The sequence below is a fragment of the Pteropus vampyrus genome, unplaced genomic scaffold (assembly GCF_000151845.1).
Source record: "Pteropus vampyrus isolate Shadow unplaced genomic scaffold, Pvam_2.0 Scaffold2, whole genome shotgun sequence".
NCBI classification, from domain to species: Eukaryota; Metazoa; Chordata; class Mammalia; order Chiroptera; family Pteropodidae; genus Pteropus; species Pteropus vampyrus.
In genome coordinates this window covers 12,881,218-12,889,552 of record NW_011888783.1, presented here as the reverse complement: position 1 = coordinate 12,889,552, position 8,335 = coordinate 12,881,218, and positions in this window count along the sequence as shown.

Genomic DNA, 8,335 nt, shown 5'->3' with positions numbered 1-8,335 from the left:
AAAGAAAAAATTCAAGTAGTTATCAGTGCATTGTATCTTCTCGGATAAGCCCTAATCACTTTATGCATTTTTCCAGGCTTTTGAGAAGCAAAAAAAATTATTCCTGTGGTACATAATTTTTTCCTGTAGGCAGAAAAAGGTGAAGATACACTTTCATTTTGCCTAATTGATATTACCCTGACACCAAAAAGTGAAGGCAAATATCAAAGCTATAGATTCTTAGTTTTTCCATGAATATAGGTACAAAAAAATCAAATATGATAAAGTACAAATGATATGTTCAAAGAACAATTTACCATTGCCAAGTAAGGATTAGCCTCTGATGAAAGAGCAGGTCACATTAAGAAAAACTGTAATATGTATTATTAATAGGACCATAATGAGATCTGTTCAAACTAGTACTTGTCCATTCTTGTGATCATACAAATGTAGACCCTTCAGATTATGCGTGGTTTAATTGAAACAATCACTAACTGGAGGAATGGGATTAGACTGATTTACAGTCTAATGAATATACATCACTACTATATAATGAGAAAGGCATGGAATGGATATTGGTGAGGTAACAAAAATGCCTAAAACTGCTTAGAAAAATAGCTAAATTTATTGAGCCCCTATTATTTACCAGGCACTGAGCTTATTGCTTTACATACATCTCAAAACCTATGAAGTACTACTATTCCTATTTTATAGAAAGGAAGCTAAGTTACATTCAGAGAGATTAAATAACTTGCCCAAGATCACATAGCCAGCAAATAGAGCTGGGAAACAGGCAGTCTTAATCAAAAACCATACCCCACTACTGCACTAAAAAACAAGCAGGATGCAAAATTGTATTTAGTGATTTACAATATTTTTAAAGCTAGAACGAATGAAAAGCCAACACTTGTATAATTTTTTAAATTAAAAAGTATTCTATATTTTTACAAGGTCATAAGCCTTTTGTAAGCAAAGCCTGTTTATTTTTGTAACTTCAAAACTGGGTATCTACTTTATACATAACAGGCACAAAATTTTTATCTATTTGGATTACATCATAAAGGATTCCTACATAAGTCTCCTGCTATAGAGATTCTGCAAACAAGTCCATATTTTCTATAAACAGCCTAATAATTGTTCAGATGCCATCTTTTCAAACTGAGGCCTTACTTAGGCTCATTTTAAAAGTTTATGCTAATTTTAATTTCAATTTTATGTGTTATTTTTTTAATCCTATTAGTGACTAAGTTGAAGTACACACATCTTAGTGATATTTAAAAATAACAGGTAACATTGAACTCTTACTGTGTCACTGCTGTTCTAAGCACAGTAAACATTTTCCCACTTAGCTGTCATAACAGTTCTATGAAGTTAATACTGTGAGGCCAGAGAGGTTAAATGGCTTCTGCCAGACACATAGCAAATAAATAACAGAGCAGGATTCACACTCAGGATGTAGAATTCTGTGGCCTCTTAAGTTCACACACTGATCCAACCACTGTTTGTTTAAGAATGAAGTATAAAATATTTATTGTATAACTAGAGCATGTAATGGAAACAATTTTATTCCATTGTATTGCCCCTTGAGAGAGTGGAGTGGAAAGGAAATGAAAAGTATAACTGAGATGAGAAGTGAAGAAAGCAAGGGAGAAAAGGATTGCAGATGACAGGACAGAGGTGATGACTCGCTGGCTGTGGGGTCAAAGCGTTGGTTCCTTTTTTTTACCTTGGTTATACAAGTTTATTTAATAAGTAGATTGAGCACATGCGTAGTGTGTGCCAAAGACACAATGGTAAGAAGAAAAAGCTTCCTTGCCCTAATGTAGCTTAATCTGATTACGATGTATGAAGAAATGGTATAGCATAGAATTCCGGTTTTTCTGTTCCCCTTAATTTTTCCACACTTAGTTCTCTTTTTGTTTGTTTTATAGGACCTTTTTGTTTTTGAGGTAAAAATTACAGTATGGTACACAAATCGTAGTATAAGATTTGATAAATTTTGACAAATACATACATACACTCTTTTAAGTTTCTATAGATCCCTTGCAAGTCTGCATGTCTTGCAAGCAGAGGCACCATCTCTCTTTCAGGAATATTTATATAGTGAACTGTCTTGGAGGACAGATAGTGTCTCCATCTGGAGCAAAAGGTAGGTTTGTTTACTGTCCAGTATAATAAAGATAATGTCTTCTTCCATTACAAAGGGCAGACAGGCCTATTGCCCTTTATAAAAGATGAAGTTCCCTAAACTTGGGCTTCCTCAGTTCTGACATAATTTTGCTATGTGCATAGCATCTACTGTGTGTCTCAGTGTCACTCCTGTAAGGCTTAGTGGAAAAGAGATACCAATGCAAACATGAAGCCCAGACTGCTTATTGTGCTGTAGATAATAAAGTCCTTTGTCTCTGACTCAGGGTTTTTGTGTCTTCTGCCAGCATCCGTGAAACTGTGCAGACTAACTTGTGATCTTGCAGAGTAGGGTAAAATCTCAGACCTTTCATATCTCTTGACAGCCAGACTCCTTCAAGATACAGATCATTTATTTCCATTGGAGCAGCAAGTTTCCTCATGCCCTTTTCCCATCAATCTCACAAGAGATGATTCTTTTTCTATCATGATTGTTTTCACAATAGTTTCACCTTTTGTAGAACAACACATACATGGACTCATACAGTATATCTGCTTTTGTGTTTATCTGCTTCACTCAGTATAATGTGTGTGAGATTCATCCATGCTTTTGTGTGTATCAGTGATTCATTCCTTTTCAAGGCTGAGCAGTATGCCAATGCCAGAATAGTCCTCAAATTTATCTATTCTGTTAATGGACATTTGTGTTGTTTTCCGTTTGGAAAATAAAGCTGCTGTAAACATCCACATGTTTAGGAATAGATCATCAAGAGACCCTGGATTCTATTATACTCCAATGAATGTTCAATTTTGATTGTGACAGTCACTTAATTTCTCTGCACCCAGATTTCTAACTCTGTATCTTTTGAAGTGGTCAGGTACTGAAATTTCTGTCACAGTATTCAGCCTTCCAGCTATTTTCCACTAGCCCCCTATAGGCTCCTTTGCAGAAGCACAGCCAAAAGGGTCAGCCAAAAATTGGGATCTTGAGACTCTATTTTGTGGTCTTTCCTTTCTTGGGTATCCTCCCTCACTTTGGAGTTGATTGGGCATCCCTAAACTCTGTTCGTGGACTTCTCAAGCCAGTAAGACTGCACTCTTCTGCTTGAATTCTCACATCCCTGCATTCAGGAGGGCCCAAGTGTGCCCTCAGGCAAAAAGCTTTTAACACAAAAGCACAAACACATTGCACCCAATGTGATTTCTTCCTTTAAAAATATTTACTTTCTTCAGTTTCTGCTTGCTTTTAGCCATTGTCTAGTGCCTTCAAGTGGTTGCTTTTTAAATATGGTGCCCAGAGTTTATAACTTTTATAGGAGACTTAGTCTGATAAAAGCTTTTCTGCCATTTCCAGAAGCAGAACTCTGCCTAGTGTATCTATATACTTTTATTTCAATCCTGTGTCGTTTTACTTTGGATGTGTCTCTTATAAGAGACATGTAGCTAGATTTTATTTTTTGTGGAATCTGATTCTGTTTGCCATTCAACATGTCAGTTTATTTCATTTACATTTATTGTGACAATGATATTTGAAATTATTTTTTTACCTTTTTGTCTTCTGTTTACCATTATTTACACTTGCTTCTTTAGTTCCAGTCTTCTGCTAGATTGATGAGATTTTTCTATATTTGCCCCCCACTCTTTATGTTTTCCTTATTTGGAAGTTGCAAATAACATTTCTTTTCCTGTGTTGCCACCCTTAAATCATCTACATATACATCTATAAATTTTTTAGCAAAGTCTAAAGTTATTCAATACTGCTTTCTTTCAAATGGGGAAAGAACATTACTTCATTTCATTTACTCGTTAACAGATTCCTATGCTCTTCTATTGTCTAAAAACTTAGCATCACCTTTTTTATCATAAAACTTTTTAAAATCTATTCAAATATGCCAACATATATTATGCTCGCCATTGTTTCTTTTTTTAAATAACAACCTTATTGAGATATAATTCGTATACCATAAAGTCACCATTGTTCTTGTATCTAACTTCTTTCGGTTACATTCACTTTTCTTGCAACTTTTAGTGGTTGTGAGGGGTTTTGTTTTGTTTTTGCCTGCAAATGTTTTTATTTTGTTTCTGCTCTTTGAATGGTAGCTTTTGGCTACTGAGTATAGTATTCTACATTCAGAGTTATTTTCCCCTCAGCAATTTGAAACTGTTATATTGTGTCTTATCATTTACATTTCCCAGCTAGAAATCTGGTATTAGTCTAATTCCTATAATTCCTTTATAGTTAATTACTTTTTTCCTTTTTTGTTACCACTTTTAAGATTTTTCTCTATATTTTTTCCAGCTTTATTTATTGAAAAATAATTGAAACACCTCATTGTATAAGTTTAAGGTGTACATCATGATGGTTTGATTTACTTTATTTTTTATATCCTGCAGTTTACCATAAGGTGTCTAGAGATGAATTTATATTTTTCTTACTTGTTATGTAGTGTACTTTTAATCTAAGGGGTTATTCTTCAGTTTTCTGCCACTATCCCTTCAAATATTGCTTCTTTGTAATTTTTTTCTATTTCTGTCTTTTGGAAGTTCCATTAGACAATTGGAGTCTCTCAATCTCTCCCACGTAGCTTATTTTGTCATTCTTATTGTTAAAAATCTCTGTTGCATTCTGGATTAATTCTTCTAATACAGTAATGAGTAATGCCTTCTAATACAGTAATTCTTAGACTGTGTGCAGTCTAGAATGCCTATTAAGTTTTTTATTTCAATAGGTATCTTTTTTTACTCTTTCTATCTATTCTTGAATCATGCCTGATTTCATTTCACAATGTCTTGTTCTTTTTAAAAAAAAAAAATACATGGATTGTTTTATCTCTTTGAGAATATGAAATTCTCAAAGAGAATTTAGATTGTCCTAATATTTCAATTTAATCTGGAGCAAATCGTTGTTCTAATTATTGATTTTGAGGCAGTGTTTCTTAATGGTAGATTTCTTCATGTGTTTTGGAACTTTGACTTCCATGTTCATTTTGAATAAGAAAGATTGTTTTGTCATCCACATCTCCCTATCTATGGATTTTCCAGTTGGCCAATGAGCTTCCAGAGTCTTCAGCCTAAAACTGAGTCTTATTCTGACAGTTTGAGATTTCTCCCCTGTGATCATTAGTTATTGCCAATACAATCTCAAAATTTCAGTGGTACAAAGCAATAATCATTTATTTTGCTCACAAATCAGAGGATAGCTCTGATTTAGACTCTGGGCCTATGGTCAGCTGGGGCAGTTCCAGGTGTGTTCATTGTTGAACCCAGGTGGAGGGAGAAGCAGCTTTCCAAGAGAAGCTCATCTCATGATAAAGGCAAGAGCACAATTGGACAAGAATCATTGTGCATTTCAAGCGCCTGCTTATATAACATCTATAAACATCTCGTTGGCCAACGCAAGTCTCAGAGTCTAGCCTCAAATCAAGGAGCAGGTAAATATTTTCTATTTTGGTGGGAGGAACTTTAAAGTTGCAAAGCAAAGGGGTGGACACAAAGAAGGGTGATGGATTGAGTCCAAGAATCAGCCACAGTCTACCCTGTTGATCACAATTATTAATATCTGTCCCATAGCAAAACAGAATCACCCAAGACCTCCAACAGCCTCATTCAATCATGGCATTAGGATCAAAATCCAGTATCTAATGATATACATCAGAGTTGAATGTGGTTCCCCTTGATCTAGAAACCTATGGACTAAAAAGTGTGCATACGTGTGTGTGCGCACACGTGCACACTCTCCCCCCTCAATATGAAATGATGGGAAAAGGATATGATATCTATAAGTCAATGCTTCTAGTCAAAAAGGGAAAGATTAGAAGGCATAGCATTCACTTGTTCTGAAATATGAGAGGGAAATGTTTCCAGGTCTTCTTTACTCTGGGAGTAAGGAATTTTCTTTCATTAAACCATAATTCTGCTCCCTGGCAGTGCCATTGTTCACTGCTCTTGGTTTTACCCTCCTAGAAGTTCTTTAGATTTCTGTCATCCTCCTTGGTCACTCCTGAGGTGGGCATTGGAAAATATGCCCTTTCTGGTGCTAAGAAGCTTTCTCACCTACTTCCTGCCCATAAAAAGTTGTTGGCCTAGAGGTCTTTTAATATGTGGGCTTTATTCCTTTTTAGTCGCAGCTGGTGGCTTTTTTGCCAATACACTCTCAAAAATATGGATATTCTGTGTATTTGTTTTCAGTGAACTCTGTCTGACAAAACCATTCCCACAGTTCTTTTGGGACATACCTCTCATTCTAAACTTTATTATGAAGAATTTCTACCCATCTGGCTTCTGAAAGATCTTGCCCTTAAGTTTCCTAGAAACCCCTTTGTCCAGATGAGAGGACATACCAGGCATCACCTTCATTCTTTCAGACATCTTAATAAAGGAAGTGTCAGCAATGCCCTTCATTTAGTGTTTCTCCCCCGGGCCAAATCTGAGACTCTACTACTAGCTTGAGATAAAGAATTTTATTTTCCAAATAAGCAAGTTCTGGGCTCTCTAAATCCTCTAAATTCTTCTTGCAAGTTGGCAGTTTATTTTCTGAGTTCATCTCTTTCTTGTAGCACATTGTAAAATAAAACTAAAAGCAACCGGGTCATACTTTCAAAATATGCTTAGAAACCATGATACTATCTTTTATAATTCCACAGGTTGCCATTTTTCCACATTCTATTATAGTTTTCTTGCCATCTACTATCTGTTCCTTAAGCTAATACCATCTATTTTAGGTTCTTGTTACAGTAGCATTCCAGTATTAGGTTTTCTGTATCAACTAGCTATTGCTGCTAGCTGATATAGAAGAACAACCGCAATCTCTCAGTGACATGTAATAACAATAAGCTTTTAATTCTCTCGTGGGTCAGAAAGTCAGTTAGAGCAACTTTAGGTGCCAATGGCTGAAGCCACTCTGCTCACATCACAGGTCTATGGGCAGGCAGGGCAATTCTGCTCCATAAATATATATGTAGGAGCCCAGGCAGAAGGGTAGCAGCTACCCTAGGAAAAACTTTTCATAGAGGTAACATATACAAGAGGGTAAGCCCCTTTAGACAAGCATAATTCAAGCCCATGCATTTATCACATCTACCTACTAACATCCCACAGACCAACACAAGACCCATGGCTGAGCCTAAAGTCAAAGGGTGGAAAAGTATACTCTCTTTTGTGGAAAGAACTTCAAAGTTCCAATGGTATAAGATATGAGTACTGGGAGGGAAGAAGAACTTGAGCCAGTAATTTATCACATCCTCCATGTTTTTGTTTGTTTGGGTTTTTTTACTTATATAAAATTTATTATGGAAAATTTCAAATATGTAGCAGACAGAGTAGTATAATGACTTCCTCCATGGAAATATGTGGGATATTGGTTGCCAGGCTGAGCTGTCCTCCTGCTTCCAGAAGCATGCAGCTTCCCAAGCAGTAGTCAGCAGTAGCTTTTTAAAGCTTCCTTGTAAAGGGGTGGGAGTTAAGTGACGATCTCCAGCCCAGCTCCCTGTTTTAGGCAGAGAACCTGTCTCTGATCTCTATCTCATCTAGGGCACTTTATTCTCTGCTCCCCAAAAGATATGGACTCTCAATTTCTTCTACCTACTTCATGACCCATGGCTTCAGCCCCTATTCTCTTCATTGTATTTATTTCTGTTCCTGCCTCACAGAAATGTTTATCTTATTGGAAAAAGTTGTGTCTTTTTTTTTTAACTAGGTATTTTTTTCTTTTATGTATTATATGTCACGACCTTGAACTTTCAATAGCATTGCACCTAAAGTCCTAGAATCTCTCAAATGATGGTTCCCTTTAATTTTCTGTGATGGTTTTTAAAAATAAAATCTGTTTAACATCTCTTGGCACTTACGTATTCCTAAATTTAGTACATTACAAAAAGTAACCAGTTTCTTGAAGGATAGAAATAAATATTCAAATTCAGTACATTTGAAAAAAAGATCAGATTACATAAAAGGAAAATGGAAAATAGTCCTCTATTCTTGCCAGCAAATCTAATCATTAAGATAAACTAATTTTAAATGTGCATATTAAATATTAGTGTATTATTGCAACCTGGTTATCCCATTCTCTTCTCTATGCCTTATCCAAATTTTTATCTTTTTAAAAATTTTTTCACACTATAAAATTTGTTATGGAAAATTTCAAATATATAATATACACAGAATAGTGTAATGACCTCTATATACCCATAACTGAGCTCCATAATTATTAATCATTGCTAATCTTGTTTCA